General features: G+C 38.1%; 1 long non-coding RNA gene across 1 annotated transcript; it reads left to right on the top strand.

Annotated features, from left to right (window-relative positions):
* Window positions 1-451: 451 nt before the first annotated feature.
* On the top strand, window positions 452-24,827 carry LOC135273994 (uncharacterized). The gene is made up of 3 exons (XR_010341771.1): window positions 452-747; window positions 18,436-18,562; window positions 24,732-24,827. It is a non-coding gene; the product is annotated as an uncharacterized LOC135273994 (long non-coding RNA).
* The last annotated feature ends 339 nt before the right edge of the window (window positions 24,828-25,166 follow it).

Here is a 25,166-nt window from a genome sequence, read left to right as displayed (position 1 = left end):
ATAATTGTGAGGCCTCCCAAGCTGTGTGAAACTGTAAGTCCATTAAACCTTTTTTTTTTTTTTTTTTTTTTTGTAAACTGCCTGGTTTCAGATATGTCTTTATCTCAGCATGAAAACAGATTAATACAATAGCCATTTATAAAAATCATTTCATCATTTCGGATCTGACAATAACTGTTTGGTACTTTGTTTTCACTTGAGCAGTTTATAAAATATTTTCTCATGAATTAATGAGTTAAATGGAAAGCTTGATACATGTTCACTTGTATGATACATTTTAAAATTTATCTTTTTACCTGTTTATTTATTAAACATTTATTGGCACCATGTTAGATATCCCAAGCATCCTAATATACTGATATTTATGCTTTTATGTTATCCCATCTCCTTGAGTATGGGCTGGATTTATTTATGTGTAGGCAAGATAGAAAATAGTATAGAAGTGAAGGAATGCCGCTTCCAATATCCAATATTAGATTATATAAAATTATAAATTCTTTGTAGAACACTGTTTCTTGTTCACTTGCTAGCTTGCTTTGAAGGAACCCAGCTGCCATGTGAGCTGCTCTATAGAGACCCCCATGTGGCAAGGAACTGATGTCTCCAACTAACAGCCACATGAATGAGTTTGGAAGTGGATTCTCCTAGGTCAAGCCTTGAGATGACTACAGCTTCAGACAATCCCTTAAATCTTGTAAGAGACCTGGAACCAAAGACACCTGATTCCTTACCCATGGTAACTGTGAGGTAATATAGTTTCTTTAAGCCATTAAACTTTAAGGTTACTAGTTATAAAACAATTGATAACAACCATTATAGTTTTTTTCTTGGAAATTCATTAATATATTCTGTCACAGGTGTTTGTCCAGTAACCACTTAGAATCAGTGTGGAGATCTTGCACTAAATGTGGTTGACCTTCAGCCCAATTGTCCAGAAAATGGTTTTAGAGTATCCAGGCCCGGGTGACCTGCACTGGAAACTAAGCAAGCAAAATAGCACAAAAATTCAGAAAGAAAAAACATCCTTCCAAAGAGTCTCCATAAGATCTAGTGTGACAACATAACTTTTACAAGTAGTACAGAAAATGACATCAGCAAAAGGAAAACATTAGTTTATGATGTGATGTTATATAAATCATGGAATAGCTTTAAAATGTAACCCAATATTTGTTGCATATACCCCAGCTTCTGTTTGAATCTTGTGGTTTCTTCTCACATGTTATCCTATACTAGTTCTGTTTTTTGTGTTTAATTTTTCTTTGCACTCAGCAATTCCATACCCATTCTTTCTTAAGAGGTGGCATGGAAAAGCTCCATGGCATTGGTCTGAGTAATGATTTTTTGGACATAAACCTAAAAGCCCAGGCGACAAAAGCAAAAATAGACAAATGGATCACATCAAACAAAAAAGCTTCTACACAGCCAAGGAAACAATCAACATAGTGAAGAAAAAAACAGAATGAGAGATAATATTTGCAAACCATACATCTGCTAAGGGGTGATTATCCAAAATATAAAGAGAACTCAAACAATTAAATAGTAAGGAAACAACCCTATTTTTAAAAATAAGCAAAGGATCTGAATGAACAGTTCTCAAAAGAAGTCATACAAATGGCCAAGAGGTATATAAAATATGCTCAAAATCACTAATCATCAGAAAACTGTAAATTAAGACACTTCACATCTATTAGGATGACTATTAACAAAAAGCCAAAAAATAAGTGTTAGAGAGGATGTAGAGAAAAGTGAACTTTTGCACACCAAACACTGTTGGTAAGAATGTAAGTTAGGGAAAGGATCCAAGATGGCCAAATAGAAACAGCTCCGGAGTGCAGTTCCAAGTGAGAACAGCACAGAGGGTGAGTGCTCACTGCATTTCCAAACAAGTTTCCACTGTCCACAGACCAGGAGATTACCAGTATGAAAGCGCCACAAGTTTTCAGTATGGTGGTTTCAGCCAGTGCTGGATTGGTGCACAGAAACTCACACAAGTCTGGGTGGCCATTTCAACTGGCCCCTGGAACACCGGGGAGACAGAGCCACCCATTCAACTGAAAGGGAGAGGACTGAAAAGAGCCAGGCAATCTGGCTTGATGGGTACCACCTCAACAAAACAAGCAATCTGAAATGCTCTGGTTTGAGAGTTTCGCAGCAAGCGCAGCTGGACCCAGGACGGTCCAGCTCAGTGGGGGAAAGGGCATCCCCCACTACCGAGGCAGTCCCCCACTACTGAGGCAGTACACACAGCAGCTGGGCAGAGCCTGCGGCAGCTCAGCAACACCTCCACTGGCCAACTGTGACTAGACTACGTGTGGGGCAGGGCATCTATGAAAAAAGGCAGCAGCACAACAGGAACTTAAAAATAAAGCCGACCTTCCTAGGACAGAGCACCTGGGAAAAGAGGCAGTTATGAGTTCAGCTACAGCAGACTTAACGGTACCTGCCCAGCAGCTCTGCACGGAACAATGGAGCTCCGAGCACATACACTGAGCTCCTATAAAGGACAAACTATCTCCTCAAGCAACTCCCCAACCACATACACGAAAAGACACCTCATAAAAGAGAGTTCAGGCCAACATCTGGTGGGTACACTTCTGGGACAAGGATAGCAGAAGAAGAAACTGGCAGCAACCCTTGCTATTCTGCAGCCCCCATGGGTGATCCCCAGGCAAGCAGGTTCTGGAGTGGACCTCCCACAGTCCTGCAGCAGAGGGGCCTGACTTAGAAGGAAAACTAAGAAGCAGAAAGAAATAGCTTCAACATCAACAAAAAGGATGTCCACTCAGAGACCCCATCTGAAAGTCACCAAATACAAAGACCACAGGTAGATAAAGCCATTAAGATGGGAAGAAACCAGTGCAAAAAGGATGAAAACACCAAAAACCAGAATTCCTCTCCTCCTCCAAGGGATCACAACTCCTCATCAGCTAGGGATCAAAGATGGATGGTGAATGAATCTGATGAATTGACAGAAATAGGCTTCAGAAGGTGAGTAATAACAAACTTCTCAGAGCTAAAAGAACATGTGCTAAACCAATGCAAAGAAACTAAGAACCTTGAAAAAAGGTGAGATGAGATGCTAACTAAATAAACAGCTTAGAGAAGAAAATAAATGACTTGATGGAACTGAAAAACACAGCACGAGAACTTTGCAAAGCATAAACAAGTTTCAATAGCCGAATCGACCAAGCAGAAGAAAGGATATCAGAGATTGAAGATCAACTCAATGAAATAAAACAACAAGGCAAAAATAGAGAAAAAAGAGTGAAAAGAAATGAACAAAGCCTCTAAGAAATATGGGATTATGTGAAAAGACCTAATCTATGTTTGATAGATGTACCTGAATGTGACAGAGAGAATGAATCCAAGCTGGAAAACACTCTTCAGGATATTATCCAGGAGAACTTCCCCAACCTAGCAAGGCAGGCCAACATTCAAGTCCAGGAAATACAGAGAACACCATAAACATATTCCTCAAGAATAGCAATCCCAAAGCACATAATCGTCAGAGTCATCAGGGTTGAAAAGAAGGAAAAAATGCTAAGGGCAGCCAGAAAGAAAGGTCAGGTCATCAACAGAGGTAAGCCCATCAGATTCACAGTGGATCTCTCCACAGAAACCCTACAAGCTAAAGAGAGTCAGGGCCAATATTTAACATCCTTAAAGAAAAGAACTTTCAACCTCGAATTTCATATCCAGCCAAACTAAGCTTCACAAGCAAAGGAGAAATAAAATCCTTTATGGACAAGCAATTGCTGAGAGATTTTGTCACTACCAGGCCTACCTTACAAGAGCTCCTGAAAGAAGCACTAAACAAGGAAAGTACCAGCCACTCCAAAAATGTACCAAATGGTAAAGACCATCAACACAATGAAGAAAATATGTCAACTAATGGGCAAAATATCCAGCTAGCATCAAAATGGCAGGATCAAATTCACACATAACAATATTAACCTTAAATGTAAATGGAGTAAATGCCCCAAACAAAAGATACAGACTGGCAAACTGGATAAAAAGTCAAAACCCATTGGTGTGCTGCATTCAGGAAACCCATCTCATGTGCAAGGACACACACAGGCTCAAAATAAAGGGATGGAGGAAGATTTTCAAGCAATGGAGAGCAGAAAAAAGCAAGAGTGGCAATCCTAGTTTCTGATAAAATGGACTTTAAGCCAACAAAGATCAAAAGGGACAAATAAGGGCATTACATTATGGTAAAAGGATCAATGCATCAAGAAGAGCTAATGATCATAAATATATACGCACCCGATACAGTAGCACTCAGGTACACAAGGCAAGTTCTTAATGACCTACAAAGAGACTTAGACTCCCACACAATAATAGTGGGAGACTTTAACACTCCACTGTCAATATTAGACAGATCAATGAGACAGACAATTAACAAGGATATCCAGGACATGAACTCAGATCTGGACCAAGCAAACCTAATAGACATCTACAGAAATCTTCACCCCAAATCCACAGAATATACATTATTCTCAGCACCACATGGCACCTACTCTAAAACTGACCACATAATTGGAAGTAAATCACTCCTCAGCAAATGCAAAAGAACAGAAATCATAACAAACAGTCTCTCAGACCACAGTGCAATCAAATTAGAACTCAGAATTAAGAAAGTAACTCAGAGCTGCACAACTTCATGGAAACTGAGCAACTGGCTCCTGAATGTTGACTGGATAAACAATGAAATGAAGGCAGAAATAACAATGTTCTTTGAAACCAAGGAAGATGAAAACACAACATACCAGAATCTCTGGGACACATTTAAAGCAGTGTCTAGAGGGAAATTTATAGCATTAAATGCCCACCAGAGAAGCGAGGAAAGATCTAAAATTGACACTCTATTATCAAAATTGAAAGAGCTGGAGGAGCAGGATCAAAAAAACTCAAAAGCTGGCAGAAGACAAGAAATAACTAAGATCAGAGCAGAACTAAAGGAGATAGATTACAAAAAATATTTCAAAAAAATCGATAAATCCAGGAGCTGTTTTTTTGAGAAGATCAACAAAATAGACAGACCACTAGCCAGATTAATAAAAAAGAAAAGGGAGAAGAATCAAATAGATGCAAAAAAAAAAAAGATAAAAGGGGATATCACCACTGACTCCACAGAAATACAAACTACAATCAGAGATTACTACAAACAACTCTATGCACATAAACCAGTAAGCCTGGAAGAAATGGATAAATTCCTGGACACTTGCACCCTCCCAAGCCTAAACCAGGAAGAAGTTGAAACCTTGAACAGATGAATAATAAGAGCTGAAGTTGAGGCAGCAATTAATAGCCTACCAACCAAAAAAAGTCCAGGACCAGATGGGTTCACAGCTGAATTCTACCAGATGTACAAAGAGGAGTTGGTGCCATTCCTTCTGAAACTATTCCAAACAATCCAAAAAGAGGGAATCCTTCCCAAATCATTTTATAAGACCAACATCATCCTGATACCAAAACCCGGCAGAGACTCAACTAAAAAAGAAAACTTCAGGCCAATATCCATGATGAACATAGATGCAAAAATCTTCAATAAAATACTGGCAAACCAATTGCAACAGCACATCAAAAAGTTTATCCATCACGATCAAGTAGGCTTCGTTCTGGGGATGCAAGGCTGGTTCAACATATGCAAGTATATAAACATAATCCACCATGTAAACAGAACCAAAGACAAAAACCACATGATTATCTCAATAGATGCAAGGAAGGCCTTCAACGAAAATTCAACAGCCCATTATGCTAAACACTCTCAGTAAACTAGGTATCAAAGGAACATATCTCAAAATAATAAAAGCTATTTATGACAAACCCACAGCCAATATCACACTGAATGGGCAAAAACTGGAAGCATTCCCTTTGAAATTTGGCACTAGACAAGGATGCCCTCTGTCACTACTGCTATTCAATATAGTATTGTAAGTTCTAGCCAGAGCAATCAGGCAAGAAAAAAAATAAAGTGTATTCAATTAAGAAAAGAGGAAGTCGAATTGTCTCTATTAGCAGATGACATGATTGTATATTTAGAAGACCCTATCATCTCAGCCCAAAATCTCCTTAAACTAATAAGCAACTTCAGCAAAGTCTCATGATACAAAATCAATGTGCAGAAATCACAAGCATTTCTATACACCAATAACCGACTAACAGAGAGCCAAATCATGAGTGAACTCCCATTCACAATTGCTACAAAGAGAATAAAATACCTAGGAACAATGAACAAAGGATGTAAAGGATCCCTTCATGGAGAACTACAAGCCACTGCTCAAGGAAATAAGAGAGGACACAAACAAATGGAGAAACATTCCATGCTCATGGTTAGGAAGAATCAATGTTGTGAAAATGGCCATATTGCCCAAAGTAATTTATAGATTCAAGACTCTCCCCATCAAGCTACCTATGACCTTTTTCACAGAAAAAAAAAAAACCCACCTTAAACGCCATATGGAACCAAAAAAGAGCCTGCATAGCCAAGACAATCCTAAGCAAAAAGAACAAAGATGGAGGCATCACACTACCTGATTTCAAACTACACTACTAAGCTACAGTAATCAAAACAGTATGGTACTGGTACCAAAACAGAGATATAGACCAATGGAACAGAACAAAGGCCTTGGAGGCAATGCCACACATCTACAACCATCTGATCTTTGACAAACCTGACAAAAGCAAGCAATGGGGAAAACATTAAAAAATGTTTAATAAATGTTATCAGGAAAACCGGCTAGCAGTGTGAAGAAAGCAGAAAATGGACTCCTTCCTGACATCTTACATTAAAATTAACTCCAGATGGATTAAAGACTTAAACATAAAACCTAACAGAATAAAAACCCCAGAAGAAAACCTAGGCAAAACCATTCAGGACAGAGGTATAGTCAAGGACTTCATGACTAAAACACCAAAAGCATTGGCAACAAAAGCAAAATAGACAAATGGGACCTAATCAAACTTCACAGCTTCTGCACAGCAAAAGAAACAATCATTAGAGTGAATCAGCAACCAAGAGAATGGGAGAAAATTTTTGCAATCTACCTATCTGACAAAGGGCTAATATCCAGAATCTACAAAGAACTAAAACAGATTTACAAGAAAAAAACAAACAAACCCTGGGAGGCCGAGGCAGGTGGATCACGAGATCAAGAGATCAAGACCATCCTGGTCAACATGGTGAAACCCTGTCTGTACTAAAAATACAAAAAATTAGCTGGGCATGGTGGCGCGTGCCTGTAATCCCAGCTACTCAGGAGGCTGAGGCAGGAGAATTGCTTGAATCCAGGAGGCAGAGGTTGCAGTGAGCCAAGATCGCGCCATTGCACTCCAGCCTGGGTAACAAGAGCAAAACAAACAAACAAAAAAAACCCATCCAAAAGTGGGAGAAGCATATGAACAGACACTTCTTAAAAGAAAACATATATGAGGCCAACAAACATATGAGAAAATGCTCAACATCACTGATTATCAGAGAAATGCAAATCAAAACCACACTGAGATACCACCTCACACCAGTTAGAATGGCGATCATAAAAAAACGGGAGACAACAGATGCTGGATAGGATATGGAGTAATAGGAACACTTTTACACTGTTGGTGGGAGTGTAAGCTAGTTCAACCATTGTGGAAGACAGTGTGGTGTTTCCTCAAGGACCTAGAAATAGAAATTCCATTTGGCCCAGCAATCTCATTACTGGGTATATACCCAAAGGATTACAACATTCTATTATAAAGACACATGCACACATATGTTCATAGCAGTACTGTTTACAATAGCAAAGACCTGTAACCAACTCAAATGCCCATGGACGATAGACTGAACAAGGAAAATGTGGCACATATACATCATGGAATACTATGCAGCCATTAAAAACTATGAGTTCGTGTCCTTTGTAGGGACATGGATGAATCTGTAAACCATAATTCTCAGCAAACTGACACAAGAACAGAAAATCAAACACCAAATGTTCTCACTCATAGGCAGGTGTTGAACAATGAGAACACATGGACACAGGGAGGGGAGCATCACACACTGAGTTCTGTTGGGGGGTGCCAAAGGAGGGACAGCAGGGAGGTGGGGAGGTCTGGGAGGGATAACATGGGGAGAAATGCCAGATGTAGGTGACGGGAGGGGATGGAGGCAGCATACCATATTGCCATGTGTGTACCTATGCAACAGTCCTGCATGATCTGTACATATACCCCAGAACCTAAAGTACAAAAAAAAAAAAAGTATGTAAGTTAGTATAGCCAGTATAAAAATCAGCATAAATGTTCTTCAAAAAAGTATAGTAAATAGAGCTACCATATGATCTAGCCATGATATGACCCAGAAATCCCACTATGGGGTATATCCAACGGAAATGAAATTAAGATGTAAAAGAGATACGTGCACTCCCATGTCCATTACAGTATTATTCACAATAGCTGAGTTATTCAATTAACCTAAATGTCCATCAATAAATGAATGAATAAAGAAAATGTATTCAATCTTTAAAAGGGGGTAAGTCTTGTTATCTACACCAACCTGGATGAAACTGGAGGACATTATGTTGAGTGAAACAAGGCAACACAGAAAGACAAATACCATATGATCTCATTCACAAGTGGAATCTAAAAGAAGCTGATCTCATTGAAGAGTAGAATGGTGGCTACCAGGGAATGGGAGCAGCTGGGGAGATATTAGTCAAAGGATACAAAATTCAAAATTCAATTCAATAGAAGAAATAATTTAAAGAGACCTATTTTAAAACATGGTGATTAGAGTTAATAACAATATATTATATTCTTCAAAATTGCTAAGAGTAAATTTAAGTATTTTTATTTAAAAAAAAATTTTTAGAGACAGGTCTTACTCTGTCTTCCAGGCTGGAGTGCATTGGTGTAATCTCAGCTAACTGAAGCATTGACCTCCCGGGCTCACATCATCCTCCCACCTCAACCCGCCAAGTAGCTGGAACTACTAATACACATACACCACCTGCCCAGCTGATTTTACATTTTTTTGTAGAGATGGGCTTTTGCCATGCTGCCTAGGCTGGTCTTGAACTCCTGAGCCATCCTCAGCCTCCCAAAGTGCTGGGATTACAGGCATGAGCCACCACACTGAGCCAAGTGTTCTTACCCCCAAAAAAGTATGTTGATAATACATATATTAATTAGCTGAATTTAGCCATTCCACAATGTATACATATTTCAAAAAATATGCTGTATATGACAAACATATACAATTTTTATTTGTCAATTAAAATCCAAACAAACAAAAAAAGAAGTTGCATGGACCAGTGTGAGAAGCAACAGTATATAAGAGAAAGTATACAGATTTTGGAAATGGAAATACCTAGGTTTGAACTCTGGCTGTCACTAACTGTAAGGCTTTGTGTATGTCTGAATCTTTTAATAGCCATGCTAATGGTTATCTTTCAGAGTTGCTATGCGTATTTGAGCCTAAAGTTTGAAGTAATGCATTAAAAGATCCAGGACACAATAGGTGCTGGATAAATAATGGTCATCATTATTATTATTCTCACTCTCATTTTATTTTTCTTAAGACTGGCTTTATGGCATCCTCCAATATATTTGATTAAAAATCTCTTTGTCAAACTTTGCTTAATAGCAGGAGACAATTGCAGATTTCACCCACTGCCTATGCCAAAATCTACAGCATCTGTTTCAATGTAAAGGCACACATCAGTAAAAAGTACACACATGAACATATTGGTCCTACAGTGCTTACTGAATGCAGAAGAAAGGTTTTGTTTATTTGTTAGCATCTGCCAAATAAAGCATAGGCTAAAAGTATAGGAAATTTACCAAAAGGCAACTTATAGTGTACCCCCTACTGACAATAAAAATAAAATAATTGACAATCTAAAACATTTAAAAATCTTTAAATTTAACAGTATCTATTTGGTACCCTTCTTAGTTGGGAAAAACTAGAAAACCAAAGAACAGGAGTAAAAGAGAAAATTCATCTTAACAGTGTATTTGCTGGTGGTTTTAAATTTTTGTATTATATGCATATATTACTTATTTAAAATGTTTTTAATTAAAACATATCCACTCTGAATTATTAGTGAACTAAAAGTATATTAATATTGCCCAATTTATTGTCCCTTTCAGTTTTATTATTCCCAACATTTCTTTTTTCCCTTTTAGCAGAAGAGCACAGTGACTCAATTCTAAACATTTCTTTCAAAAGTAGTGCTGAGTATCCGTTTTTCAGTCCAGAAAAGTGGCTACCCTTTCAGTATTGCCTCCAATTTGATTAAGCATTTTACCCAGCTTTGATCATCTAGGTTAGGAAAGAATTCACCTCCCTTCTGGATCTCTCCCCAAAGAGAAAAAACAAAGAAACTTCCTACTGGCTTTTAAGCCAACTATTTCTTATTAGCCACAGCTTTAGGCAGTTTATCTTCGGCCTGCACCCAGGACGCATCTGAAAACAGAAAGCTGAAACTCTCATTCTTCTGTCTTCACCTTTGAGAGTGGGAGACTGCTGGAGTGTGAACTGCACTGATATTTTGTCCTTGTTCTTGGAACATCTTAGTATCGCCTCCTGATTTTAGAGTCATAATAAGAGTAGGAGGGCAAAAACTTAACAAAATTTAGAAGGCCATTTTAATTGTCCTTAACCCCAAATCGTAGCAGTAGTTATACTAATGGCCTCTGGGTTCTCATTGCTACTGGATAGTTAGTGGAAAATTTAGGTCCTCAAAAACTTTGAAACCATCATATACAAGATTCGGTGAAAACAAATCAAAATCAAATCTTCAATTTATTCAAAGCCAACTGACTCATAATTAGCCAGGACAAACCAAAGGTTTTCTATATTTGGTAAAAAAGAATAAAATGAAGTCCTATCACTGTAACAGGCATGGTATTTGTACTGTAGATCTCTGTAAATCTAAGAAAATCTGCATCTGACTTGTGTAGAGCTGAACGTGAGAGGGAGTTAAGTGAAAGGGAAGGTGTGAGGGTCTGCCAATCTCTCCACCCCACTTCTCTTCCAGGAACAGTAAGGCCTTTGCCTTGACCCTGGAAAGGCACACCCATCTTCACAGCCCATTAGAGACCTCATTCTTTGTTTCGCCTCTGTTTCCTGCCCCACTGCATATTTTGCATAGCCTAATTCTTGACTTTACATTTTAAACTCATTAATTTCATGGGCTTTATTTCTATTTTTAATATGACCTCTCTTAATAGATAATGGGTTTTTTTTTTTTTGCTCTGCTAACTGGATTTCTGCTCTTCACTTACCTACCAGCTGTTCGATTTTCAGCAAAGTTTCTACTCTTTGCCTTTCCTTCCTAGCAATAAAATGAAGATGGCAAACAGTATTTATCTCATAGGGTTTTTGGGAGGATTAAATGAGATAGAAGACATACCCTTCTTAGAACAGTGCCTGGTATGAAAGAAGTGCTATATGGGTCAGATGTTAGAATTTTTATAAGACATTTCATTTATTTTCCCTTTTTCTGATTTTTAACTTTCACTTACTTTCTTGAATTAAATTTTATCATTATCTTTAATCTTTTTCTCTCTCTTGTCAGGTTGCTAAGTCTATTATTTTAAAACATTATATTTGATTTGGTCTGCTTTTCTGTTAAAGTTTTCTAATAGTTTATTTTAATTACTAGTTTTAGGCCTTTCTTCTACTTAGGGTTTTTTTGACACCCTCTATTTTCCTCTTTTTCTTTCTGGTTGGTTTGGATTGGTGCTGGTGTTACGGGGGGCACATGTGGATTGTTATTATGGTAGTAGTGATTTTTAATATTTTGTTTTCATTATGATCAACAAACAGTCTAGAGAAGTCATTAGTAAACTTTAATGTGTCTCAGAATAATCTAAATAGTTTGTTAAAGCAGACTGATGGCACCACGCTCAGAGTTTCGATTTGGAAACTAACATGTCTAACAAGTTCCCAGATGGTGCTGATGCTATTGGTTGGTGACCACATTCTGAGAACCTCTGGTCTGAGGGAGTGTGAACAGGGGAGAGTCTTTATTATACTATAGAAAACCCTAACCATGGAGGTTTGCTTTATATCACCAGTGGTTAAAACTGGGTTAGTTTATTTAACAAATAAACCCAACATGCTTTATTTGATTCTCCCTAACATATTCCACTCCCTGCTCAGTGTGGACTCTTCCCAGCCACTCTTTATATATGGGTCATTGATTTACTGAAAAGTTACCTATTCAAACTTCACACCATCCTCCTTATAAGAAAATCCATTACTTTGAATTCATGGTATCCAAAATATATAATGATTGGATTTTAGGAAAACCTTAGCCATTGTGTGCCAGGAGGGAAAAGCAAGGCGAACTTCATACTCAATAATACACCGTCCAGTCCTTACTCTTATGAGGAGCCGGGAGTAATGGGGTTCCAAGATGACCCCCTGGGAGTGCTATGGTAGAAGTCAGGTTCCTGTTACTTATTTTAAAACAGTCACTTTTAATATAACTTTAGGAGAACAGTGATAGAGACAACTAAAATACACATGATTACCCATCTTTGTTTCCTCTTTTTCTTCTGGGGATAACTATTTTCCCATAGCAGATATGTATTCTTCCCATGCATGTTCATATAATTTTATTATCTGCATGTCTTCCAATAATATTAGTATTAGTATTTATAATATATTATTTACATATTTGGTATCTTTTTCCCACTTTCAGATGAATGATCTGTTTCCTCTTTACCTCTATTACCCTGTTCCCAAATCCCATCAGTCCCCTAAATTCTGGAATAAGCAGAATTACAGGGAAATAACTGGACTAGGCTTTTCCAGTCCCTTTTCTTTATCCCTAGGGAGCAAACAATGTTATCCTGAGAACATTAGAGTCCCTCAAGGGATACTTTATGAAAGTTGGGTCCAGGTTATAATGATAATTCTGCTAACAGACAGTTTCCTCCTTATTCTCTATCTCCTGTTGGTTTTATTTCCTCCACTGAGAGAAGGACATTCCCCATGAAAGAACACTTCTCCAATATCAAATAACCATCTGCCTTCTTCCTATCTTCATACTCTGCCATCTCAAACATACCACAAAATTTCAGAAAGTGGGCAGTCATTTCACTGCCTCCAGATGGAGAGATCTGATCCACTGGCTGACTCCAGCCCCTGGGGGAAACAGTCAGAAATCCTGCAGATTCACCTACCACCTCTGCCCAGGTGGGCTCAAGCCAGTTGGATGTGGAGTGCCCTGGTCTTCAGGAGATGGCACTCTGGCAGGGCATAGCCACACAACATCACTAAGGAGTATGGCTTTTTAAGCTGGGTAGACCTGGAGCGTGATATGCATTCTCCAAAAGTCCCCTCTTGGATTTTAACCTGTTGGGAATCTGACATGAAGATCTCCAAAATGTTGAGGGCCTTTAATATTAATTGCCTGCTAAAGTTCTGAATTTTATAACATCCATTTCCCTATGTGTCACCTTTTAGGCCTTTTAATTCTCTAGCCATCATGGGAAAAAATCTCTTCCAGAGATACAGGTCAATCCACCGTCCTTACTTCTTTCACATTTAGGGTTACTGCTGCAAAATTGCCTAACACATTTGGAAAGGAACATTTTCTTGTGATTTTTGATCTTACTTCTTGGCAGGCTGAATATCGTGAGTCTCCATGTTAAAGTAAGCATATAGTTTATCACCTAGCCTGGAACATTTTTGAGAGTGACAAATGCTACTCCAGTTGGAGTGCTAGTACATCCAGAGAATGCCAGGACAGTCCAGACAAACTAGAAGGCACAGGCATGGCCATCCTACATAAAGTGCACATTCCCTCTCCAAAAGGAAACTTGCAGAAGCAGCTTTCAGTAAACAAGCTGTTGTGTCACCCCTGCCAGGACAATGCTTCTGTTTGTAGCTCCAGGAAGTCTTGACACTGGCTACACTGCACAAAATATAGTTGCACACATGTGGATTTATAGTCCAACTCTCTGGTTTCTCTGAGTGGATAAATCTGTACAAGTCTGTTATAAATAGAACCTTCATTATCTGTGCACTGCATGCTTCAGCCTTGGCTCAAAATTAGGGATTTACATCGTTTCCTTTCTCTAAAGCATTGGCAACTTCGACAAACATTTCTGCCCTCTCTCAGACGTGCCAAGAAAGCATCTTCCATTCTTAGCAATTCTCAATTACTAGCAACTCTGCATGCAAAGAGGAGTGACTTAACTGATTGGGTAGACTAGGGAGAAACCAGTATCCATAAGGCCCCATTTCTCAATTGATCAGGGTAGTAGTAGTAATACTTAATATTTATTGATTATTTCCTCTTTGCCAGTGACTTTACATGTTTCTCTATGGTGCATTAGTTTTCTGTGGCTGTTGTGACAAACTGCCTCAAACTTTGTGGCTTAAAAGTAGACATTTATCCTTTTACAGTTCTGTAGGCCAGAAGTTTGAGATCAAGGTATCTGCAAGGCTGCACTCCCTCTAGAAGCTGTAGTGGAGAATCAATTCTTAGCCTCTTCCAGCTTCTGGTGGCTGTTACAATTCCTTTACTTGTGGCGGCATCACTCCAATCTCTGACTCCATAGTCAGAACTCTCTTCCTCTTTTGTCTAATAGTCCTCTGCCTCAAACTTCTTAGGACACTCGTTTATTAAAATGTAGGGCCTACCCAGATAATCCAGGATGGCTACCTTTTCTCAACATAATTACACCTGCAAAGACCTTTTTTCCAATAACATTCCCAGGTTCTGAAAATTAGGATGTGAACATATCTTCTTGGGACAATCCTTTATGGTCCCTTCATGGGTTATCTCTCTAAATTTTTACAGCGTAAGTCTAGAAGATGAGTACTCACAATACCAGTTCTATTTTTCCAGTAGGGAGATGGGGCTTACTTTCTAAGGTCACAGAGCTAATCCATAGCGGAGCCAGGATTTGAACTCAGAAAACTGGACTAGAGTGTCCACATTCCTAATCATGATGTTGCAGGTCAGAGTTCATGCATGGCCTTCCTTCTACATCTTTCACTTTCTCTTATACCCTTTTCCTTAAAAAGAATCAGAATTATTTGTTACCTCTGGCCTCTATATGGTAAAAGGACCTACTAGGTCAGCCCTACCTTTGGACTCAAGAAGCTTAAGACAAAGTAGGAAGGCCCCCAATTCTCCAAATTCTCTTGATATGCTACAGTTTATGTCAGAGAGATAATTGTGTGTGTATGTGCATGTTTATATTACATAATAAAATATGTGTGTTGCTCAAAACAAACTGCTTACTAAAATTACCAGCTTATGAGAAAACAGAATAGGGCAGACCACTCAAAACTTGGTGACCAACACACTAAAAAACAAACCAATGAAAACAAAACAATTAGCATCTCAGAGAAAACTTGGACTGCTCAGAGAGGCAGCTCAGCATGGCTAGAGGCTGCCAGAGAAGATACTTAAAATGTATTTACAAAAACACACACACAGAGTAAAAAAGCTGGACACATGGTTTACTCTGTGTCCTAATTTATTCCACAAATCCATCCCTGGTGGAGCTACTCACTTGTGTGTGCCTACTCACTTCTATTGCTGGCAGGCCTGCAGGACCCCACCTGCAGGTGCTGAGGCTCACGAGGCCTGCTTCCACTTGCTCTATTCCACCAGGAGTTAATAATGGATATTCAGATTTAACATCAAAATGAAAGAGCAAACATGAGTGCTACCTTTCTAGAATATTTTATTCTGTTACATATATTTCTATGATGAGACTTAGCTCATACACAATTAGTAAATAGGGTAGTGATGTCAGGTTAACACAGATGTCAAACTGGTTCATTCTCAACTTTTCCTTAGCCAAAGGAAAGTAGAGGAATTACAACCTTCTGCAGGAAAGAAAAACACTCTGCTTCTACAGTGCCAACATATACACTTTTAGTTTTAATTTTTTTAATGTAAAGATAATAACTGGATTCTAAGAGGGGAGTCCCGTACTTTGCATAGCTTTTGGCTGGTCGTGCCATCTCAAGTGCCCACCCTGAAGGCAGAGCCAGAGACTTTGAGCTCCAATTCTATCCATATTGTCTCAGTGTCATCCAGTACTGCTCCCTTCTTATGTCAATTCTCAGTTGGTGCAGATAGGAGGAGACACAGGCTTTGGTACAGGCAAAGTTGAATCCCACCATGCAATCATCACAATAACAGCAACAGGAACTCAGAGAGTGCTTACTATTGTGACATGCTCTTGTGTATGAATGTATTAAATCAACTCATTTAATCCTCAATACAACACTACAAAATAGGTGCTTTCAGCTGAAGAATAAGACCTAGGAAGATTTCGTGATTTAGCTAAGGCCATTGTTATTAAACTGGAACAGCTTGGAAAAGAAGGAAAAAGTTCTAGAGTTTAAATGACAGTTTAGGGTATTGTGGTTAGAGGTTAAAAGGCAGGAAAAAAAGAGCTTATTGAGTTTATTGAGTTGGTGTCATGAGAAACATTGCAGGAGCAACCTAGATAAACTAGAATTTGGAAAAGTCCTATGGGTTTATGTTATCCTGAGGCTGCTCAGATAATTGATAGATGATTAAACATACTATTTTTTAAAATCACATAACAAAATTAATTCAAGTTATTCTTCAACTAGAATAGCATCATAGAACAATCCTTAAATGTATAAAAAATGGTCTTTCTGATAGAAGAGTTAAAATTTTCCATAAGGGTGAAATAAAATTATCTCCCCCACTATTCTTTATAACTTGATTCAAAATGATTGAATGCTACTTTTAGATGAGCTGAACACAGACTCATATAGAACAGGGAAATATTGTTTTATAGTCCAATGATGTGGTTATATTATCTTGATTTGTGAGTGGCCCGAACAAACAACTGACTCTGCAAGCTCATTATTGCCATAAAACCAAGCTGTAGCTCAACTTTTCAAATGTGAAAATAAATACTTTTAGAAGGATGTCCCAGAACTTTTAACCAGCTTATAAAGAACAAGCCCATACAACAAGTTATCTTTGTGAACATTTCACAAATAGGGCATCTCCTTGAAGAGTATGTGAGGAAGTAGAGCTGCTTAAAGTTGGATAATATATGGATGGCAAAAGGACAGTTTAAAATAGTTTTGCTTTTGTGGTTGTTTTCTGAATACAGCATCTGGTTGTATTGCTTTAAATTGTTTTCAAGCTAAATCAATTGTTGCCATGCTACACAGAGCAGAACTTTTGCATTTGATTTTATATTAATCTGCATGCTGGAATGAATCTAAAATTGTATTTTAGGGAGTACTTTATCCTTCTCAGGTATTTTCCTAACTCGCCTCAAGGGAAAGAGATATGGCAAAGAACAGCAGAGTAGCACATATAATTGGGTACATATCTGCTTTGCACCATACCCTTATTACTCTTTCTTTTTTAATTCGAATCCTAATATATCCCGTCTGGTTACATTTTACGTCTTATTATAAGTAACTATAAATCACTTTTTGAAGAAACTGAGGTATAAATAAATTGTAAAAGAAATTAAATATATTTTCAGTACATTAGTTCAAATATATTTATATTTCTTCAAACAAAAATTCAATTATTGGTATAAACATACCGACATACACATTGAAATGTCTCTAAAATCTGCATAAGAAGTTCTTCTCCCAGTTGAACAACTGAATTGTTTACTGACTCTATGATTCCAGATCTTAGATTACAAACCGTATTTAAAACCTCTGGATACTGAATATTTTATTTTCCCAAAAAAAGGAAATTTGCAATAGCCATCTTTCCTAAGATAGTATTCTCCTGCCAATAAGGCATACTTTTATCTTGAAAAAGGAAGGTTGCATGCAATTTTTATGCACAATTTTTAAGTATATTTGGAGATATCATACTTCTTTGCAGGAATGGCCAATATAGAATAAATCATCTTTCTTGGTTGGTCTTCCAGCTGACAAAAGACTAAACTTTTCTCCTCACTTCCATTAGCTTGATACACTGAAGCTAACGTCTAGTCCTCTAACTGTAAGCCCTTTTACTGAAAGCGTAGGACTGAAACTTACAGTCACAAGTTCAACTATTTTCACAAGTCCTAACTTTGGACCTGGTTCTTTAAATGGAACATGAAAGATTTTTTTTTTTGTTATCTGACAAAATATCTCTCTAAGTTTATTTTCCCCCAGGAGAAAGAGTCACAAAGGAGATTTTTAGTACAGGTAGTTTATTTGGGTGGTGATCCTAGGACACAGGAGTGAGCGACCAGAAAAATTAATTCAGAAAATAGGAAAAACCGACATAAAGGTTCATTGCCACAGTTCTTACTGTGGGCAAAAGGAGGTCAGTTCATCAGGACCTACTGAGAAGCACACATCATGCTTCCCAGAATCATCTTCCTAAAGGACAAGAGGTTGGAACATCGATCTACCAGCTTTCATCTTCTACTGCTTTAAAGCTATTTTGGTAATTAACTCACTTATACTTTCAGGTTACCCAGCATCAGAGAAGGACTTAAGGCAGAAAGCAGAAACATACTGGCTCTCTTGAAGTGGGAAATGCAAAGTCAATCTGAGCTGGCACAGACATGTATACCACAGCTACAGCTAAAATCAAAGGTAGGCCTCGGTAATGAAATTCAGTGTTCCAGGGGTGTCTAAAAGCACCCAAATGTGGCGGTAGATGGTTAATGTGGTGATTTTCGGTAAACCACACCTCTTAGGCTGCTCTTATCAGAGCAGTCACAAGCTCAGGCCTTCTGCTGTCTCTGGACTAAGCCTGTGTCTGCTCCAATAGGACATAAGAGAACGGATGCTGTGCTTATTATAAGCCCAGCCCTTAACTGATCTGGTAGCTTCCAATTCCTGCTTCTTGAAATGCTTACTCTTGGAACATTTCTCTTGGAACCCAGCCTCTATGACTTGAAGCTCCATACGGAGGTCCCCTGGCTAAGAGCTCTAGCAAAATTCCTGGTCAATCCTCCAGATGGATTATTTTATGCCATTACATTTTACAGTGTTTATTTTATTCAGCAATCAATAACTAAAATATCAGTCAAGGGATCTTGAATAAAATAGTGTTCCCAAAGTCCCTAGAAGGGACAGCTGTGTCTTCTATGACACTACCATTGGAGAATTGCATTTTCTAGTTTTGCCTATTTCTTACTTACCCATGGTAACCCTTATAGTGCATTAATGAGGGGTTGGTCTTAGCTAAGAGTACGAACTAAGCTAATTCTTCATAGCAGAAAAGAAGGTAGTGTGAATGGACACAGATGTAGGAGGTAAGTAGATGAGGTGGGAGAGTTCATTGAAGTTCTTCTCTAAATACTTCCATTTTGACAGTCAAATAGGAATCAAGGTCATTAGCTAAGAGTGATTATGGTAAAAAAAAGGTGTTGGAGGTTTGCAAAAAGAGGTTCAGAAAGTATGAAGTCATCAGCTAGGAGAGTATGGACTGGGGATATGTGACATCATTGCAGCACAGTACTGAGGACATTGAAGGACAATGGTCATGAATGCAAGTGGAAACAGTCAGTATCATTGTGTGTAGCATAACATGTAGCTGTGTGGGTGCAGGAGCCACAGAGAGTTGGATTTAACCAGGTTGTGTTTGGCTAAATTAATCACAGCAGCAGATTCCACTCCCCTTATCCCCCTCACATTCTCATAATAATATCTGCTTTCTCTTCCTACAGAAGAATGTTGTTCAGATATCTTGGTGATTCTGACTCAGCTTTCAATATTTTGCCCAAGGATGTCTTGCAAATGTTTTGTACGTTGTCATTCACTTTTCCTTTCCCATCCCACATTTCATATGTTTTTCTATTTTCCATGTTATGCAGTATAGTTGTACCCTGACTAATTTTACAAAAGGGGGCAAAGACAATCATGGAAGGAGAGGTACAATTAGAACTTCAACAGTATCTCAGTAATGTTCAGTATTATTTATTGAGCACCTTTTATGTCCTAGGCATTTAACATCCTTTTAACAAGTTTCCCCACCTTAAAGGAAGGAAAACCTAGAAGGCAAAATGAGTTGCTCAGCTAGTATAGGCCCAAGCTAAAATCCAAGCTCTTTTCTACATGTCCCCACAGAATTGGCCACTGCTTCACACTCTCTAGCCCTTATTTGCCAAGACGAAAATCAAGCTTTCATTGTCCCAGCTCTAATTATTGCATATTCAAGTGCTGTTATGTGGGCTTGCCCAAATATCCTTAATCCAAGGTGTCATTTCGTCTTTCTTTCTAACCACTAGATCTCATCTGCTCCTGATCTTGGGACAAAAACTTTCATTTTCACTGTCCAATCTTAACTGATTCTGCAACACTGAACTTTTACTGATGTCCTCTTGTCCAGTTTTAAACCTTTGAATACATTTCCCTATGTTTATAATATCCTGACACTATGAAATTTTGGGCCAGATATATTTTTTTTAATTGTGGAAGCATGTCCTGTGCATAGTAGGCTGTTTAGCAACATCCCAGACCTCTACCTACTGGATGCCAGGGGTACCCTTACCCTAATTGTGTCAACAGAAATAGCTCCGGACATTGCCAAGCGTCCTCTGAGAGGCAAAGTCTTTCCTGGTTTACAAGCATTAGATTCGAAGTAAAGATGAAAGTTATTTTAGTTTTTGAAAATCTTTCTGTGAATTTTATATTGCCACGTTATCCACAATTAAAGATAAGTCTCAGTCTAAATTGATTGTAATAGTCCCTATATTCCCATTATACTTTGAAATAAATAAATCTATAATAACATTTATCACCTTTAATTATAGTACTTTAAGAAATCCAATTATCCCATACATATTTTTGGCTACAAGACTAGCATCTCTTTAGCATCAGAGATCATATAATAAGCCCCTTTGCATCTCCAGCACTTGCAAATATCCTAATACATAGTATGTGCTCAACTTGTACTTTTAAGCTGTGTTGGGAAGAATTCCATGTGTTGGCTTTTTAAATGATCTATGCCTACAGAATACCCATGTATTGATTGTTTGTAAGCTTTATTCACATCACAGCCTTAGATGGCAGGGTTGTGATGTGAATAAAGGTTACTTTATTCTAACTACCCAAACTACAGGCACAATACCTGGGATGAAATAAGCTAACATGCCATATTTGTCAAATACAAAATTACATTCACTGTCATAAGATAAAGAAACTTCAGAACTCCTTTCATGTATGTGCAGATATATTTTTCTACTACTGATATATTCCAATTTTTAACTCTTTGCCTAGTTGAGTGAAATTAATTCACCTGTATCAGGCTTTCAAATGAGTGAATATATGCTGATGTAATGTCTGCATTATCCCCTTTTGATTTTATACAATATCCTTCCCTAATCAAGCTCAGCCTTTCCTGCTTTTTCCCCCAGACACCTTTTTACTTGAAGAATTTAAACCATTTAACAAAACACCTGCCAAGACACATAACTTAGGGAAATAAGAAGACCTAAAGAAAACCTCCTCCAATAATAGGATTCGTTGTTGGATTCACCCCAGAGTTATTCCACTATTTGGATTGAAATAGCCAGTTTTGTGCAGTAAGCTATTAGTGTAGTTATGGCATTGACTGAACTGATCCGTTAGTTCAACCAAGAAGGTTAATCAGAAATTAGTCTAAATATAAAGTTAATTATGAAGAAGCATCTTCATTATTGATTGAATGAACATCTCACTAACTCAATGCCTTCACCACTTATGACTGTATGCTTTCAAGTATCTCATTTATGCATTCTCCTACTGTTAGAAAAACAGTAATACAGTTAATTTTTTTTTTTTTTTTTTTTTTTTTTTGAGATGGAGTTTCGCTCTCGTTACCCAGGCTGGAGTGCAATGGCGCGATCTCGGCTCACCGCAACCTCCGCCTCCTGGGTTCAGGCAATTCTCCTGCCTCAGCCTTCCTGAGTAGCTGAAATTACAGGCACGTGCCACCATGCTCAGCTATTTTTTTGTATTTTTAGTAGAGACGGGGTTTCACCATGTTGACCGGGATGGTCTCGATCTCTTGACCTCGTGATCCACCCGCCTCGGCCTCCCAAAGTGCTGGGATTACAGGCGTGAGCCACCGCGCCCGGCCTACAGTTAATTAATAATACAGATTGGATAGGGATACCACAGAATGGAAGGAAGGTGAGAGATGAGTTTGGCAACTCAATTTCGACTTTACTATTTAGTATTTGAAAGATCATGTCTATTATTAATTCATATTTATGAGTTACGAAATGTATTTGCTTTAGCAGGAAGGCATAACCATGTCTCTAAAATATGCTGAATTGTTCTGTCACTTATCTGTTTTGTTGAGATCCTCAACATACTTTGAAGCCAAATGTACCAGATGCATAAACACTCAGATATTTCTCTTTCTTCCTAATATTAGCTCTTATACATCATTGATTTGAAAGATGAATATTTATTTTTAATACTGCAAACTTACCGGTCATATGACCTCACTTTTTCACTGTCAGATCTTTAACATGTCTAAAAAAGCTTAGGAAATTATTTAGATTAGTTCCTCATTGTATAGATGAAGAAATGAGGGTTTTGAAGGGTTTAGTACTTTCTATAAGGTAATGTATCTAATTATGGCAAATGACTGTAGAACTCTCAGCTGTTAAGAGAATAACTATTAGTCCTGAGGTTGCACCATAATTTAATGCCTTAGGCTGCACACAACACCAAGAGGATGACAAGGTGAGACTGCCAGGTTCAAGCCCATCATACTTCACATACCTGTGTATCTCACTAATCTGCAGGTGTTCCAACTTAAGTCCTTCTTTTTCTCATAAACTCATAATCCACAAACTGTTATCCTCTCCACTTCTTCCCCTCCCCAAACAAACCCTTCCAGTATCATGTGACTCTAATTTGTGTTCAGCAGTTCCCTTTCTCTCACATTTCCCCATGCCTCCTTGCCTTACCTTAGTTGAAACCTATCTGGTCCCTGAGGGAACGTCAGGGCCAGGATTAGAGGTAGGTGCATTCCTCGCCCCGTCCCATTGCTACTTCCAAATTATCTTACCCCTTCCCTCCTGCAAAAATAACTGTTCTTTTGATGTTTATGTCATGTGGATATACCACCATTTCTTAGTCCTTCTCACTATCTTCTGGCAACCTCCTAGTCAAACCTCCTCATTCACTGAAGTCTTCTGTTCCTGGCAAAAGATCTTCCATTCAAACAAATTTGCTTCCTTTATTCTTGGCGATTTCCACACCTGACTGGATGATGCAAAAACTCTCAGCTTCTCAGTTTCTTTACTTCCATGTTCCAATGACATTTTCATTTTTTTTCACTTCAGTCATCCATTCTATGTCACACCTTGGATGTTTTCATCTCTTAAAAAGTAGCAACTCTTTCAAAAAATTGAAATAACATCCAACTTTCCTCTACAACTTCCTATGCATTCAGGACATGGATGCAAGTACTCCATGCAACTAAATAGTTTCTTAATGATGGGGAGACATTCAGTCCTTTCATCTCACCACTTTCTTATCCATTATTTCCTATCTTGTTCAACACAAATCCCCTCATCATCAACATAGCTCCCCCTTTGAAATACTTTCAACTCCCAGTCTCCTTTGCTTCACTTGAGCTGATCTTACAAAAACTCCAGTTCATGGATGAACTCACTCTGCTTCAGACTTTTTCTATGTATGAAGATATTTAACTTTTTGTCTATAGCTATCTGTGTAGAAACAAAAGGAAGGACAGTTTCTTACATGACTCAGCATTCAGCTTAATTTTTTCCTTTTGGCATAGTGAGTTGGGGTCCCAAGTATTTATTTTCCTTTCACGTTTCTCTCCCTCTTTTTTAAAAAGAGGTCTTTTAGAGAAAGCATTTTGGAAGAAAATGAGTCTCTGGTCTCAAGTTTTCTCTGATATCTTGTGGCTAGGGCAATTTATTCCTAGATAAATAGGTCTCATGTTAGGAAAGCTCATTTTTACCATGTTGTAATCTTACTCCCACAAAGAAAAAATAGGGTGAGGAAGAGAGAAAGAAAACAAATGAACAAACGGAGAAAGTCACAAACAAAAAAGGGACAACAATCCTGGAAAATTTAAGTACATATTACCCTGAAGTCTATACCTCAGATTGCAGGTATGAAAATGGCTTATAAATAGGTTGCTGTTATTTTCTTCCAAAATATAAGCTGTCCAGCTTCAGTATTTCAAATCAGAAAAAATGGGGGAGGAAAGGAAAAGAAGAAAGAAAAAAATTGAAGACAATTTTGGAGACTTGTGACCAGGAAAAATTTTAGAATTCAGTCCAAATTGTAGAAAAATAATTACATAACACTAGACGAGGCTAAAATCTAATAACAAGTGTACTATAGTTTATTCTGAAATGATTTTTTTCTCTTTAATTCCCTAATTTTATTAAAGATAAAATGATAATAGGACAATCTTATCTGTAAAATAAGTTTTAGTCATATTATACTTGGCTTGATTATTTGCATAAGGTGCAGCAAGAATAATCGTTTACCATACTAGCTCCCTCTTTTAAAAAAAAATGGCTTTGTTGGAATCTTTTCCATAAGGAATCAAAGATTAGATCTTTTTAAAAGCCTCACACCCAGCCAACAATTTAGCTATGTCTGCAGATACCTGTTTGAATTGGGTGAATTTCTCTCTTTTTGAGGTTCCAAGAAAACTTGGGGTTCCTGGGCCTATCAGAAAGTGACATTCTTTTGCAATTCTCCTGCCTCAGCCTCCCGAGTAGCTGGGACTACAGGCACGTGCCACCATGTCCAGCTAATTTTTGTATTTTTTATACAGACGGGGTTTCACCTTGTTGACCAGGATGGTCTTGATCTCTTGACCTCGTGATCCACCCGCCTCGGCCTCCCAAAGTGCTGGGATTATAGGCATGAGCCACCGCACCTGGCTGAAAGTGACATTCTTCACTTACGACAAGTCAGGATCCTGTAAAGGACAAGGTATGTGGTCAGTTTTTCAAAGGGCTTTTATCACATCTATAGGTCAGCCTGCTTGAGATTGGATCAGCAATCCTCATTAATACATCAGCTCTCCGTAAGAGTCCTGGAAGATTTTCTCTCTACTCCAATGGCACAATTTCTAAAGTTATCAGAAACCTATATGTAAGAGTAGTTCTCAGAGTAATATTGCTGATTATAAACCACCCCAAAGAAGGATCAAAGCAAAACAACATTTGTGGATGATAAAATTCTTAGAACAGTCATGGTTAAAGAC

The sequence above is a fragment of the Aotus nancymaae genome, unplaced genomic scaffold (genome assembly GCF_030222135.1).
Source record: "Aotus nancymaae isolate 86718 unplaced genomic scaffold, 86718_ANA_hifiasm-v0.15.2.pri h1tg000002l, whole genome shotgun sequence".
NCBI classification, from domain to species: Eukaryota; Metazoa; Chordata; class Mammalia; order Primates; family Aotidae; genus Aotus; species Aotus nancymaae.
The sequence above is the reverse complement of the archived record's forward strand: the minus strand, read 5'-3'. Positions and strand labels throughout refer to the sequence as shown.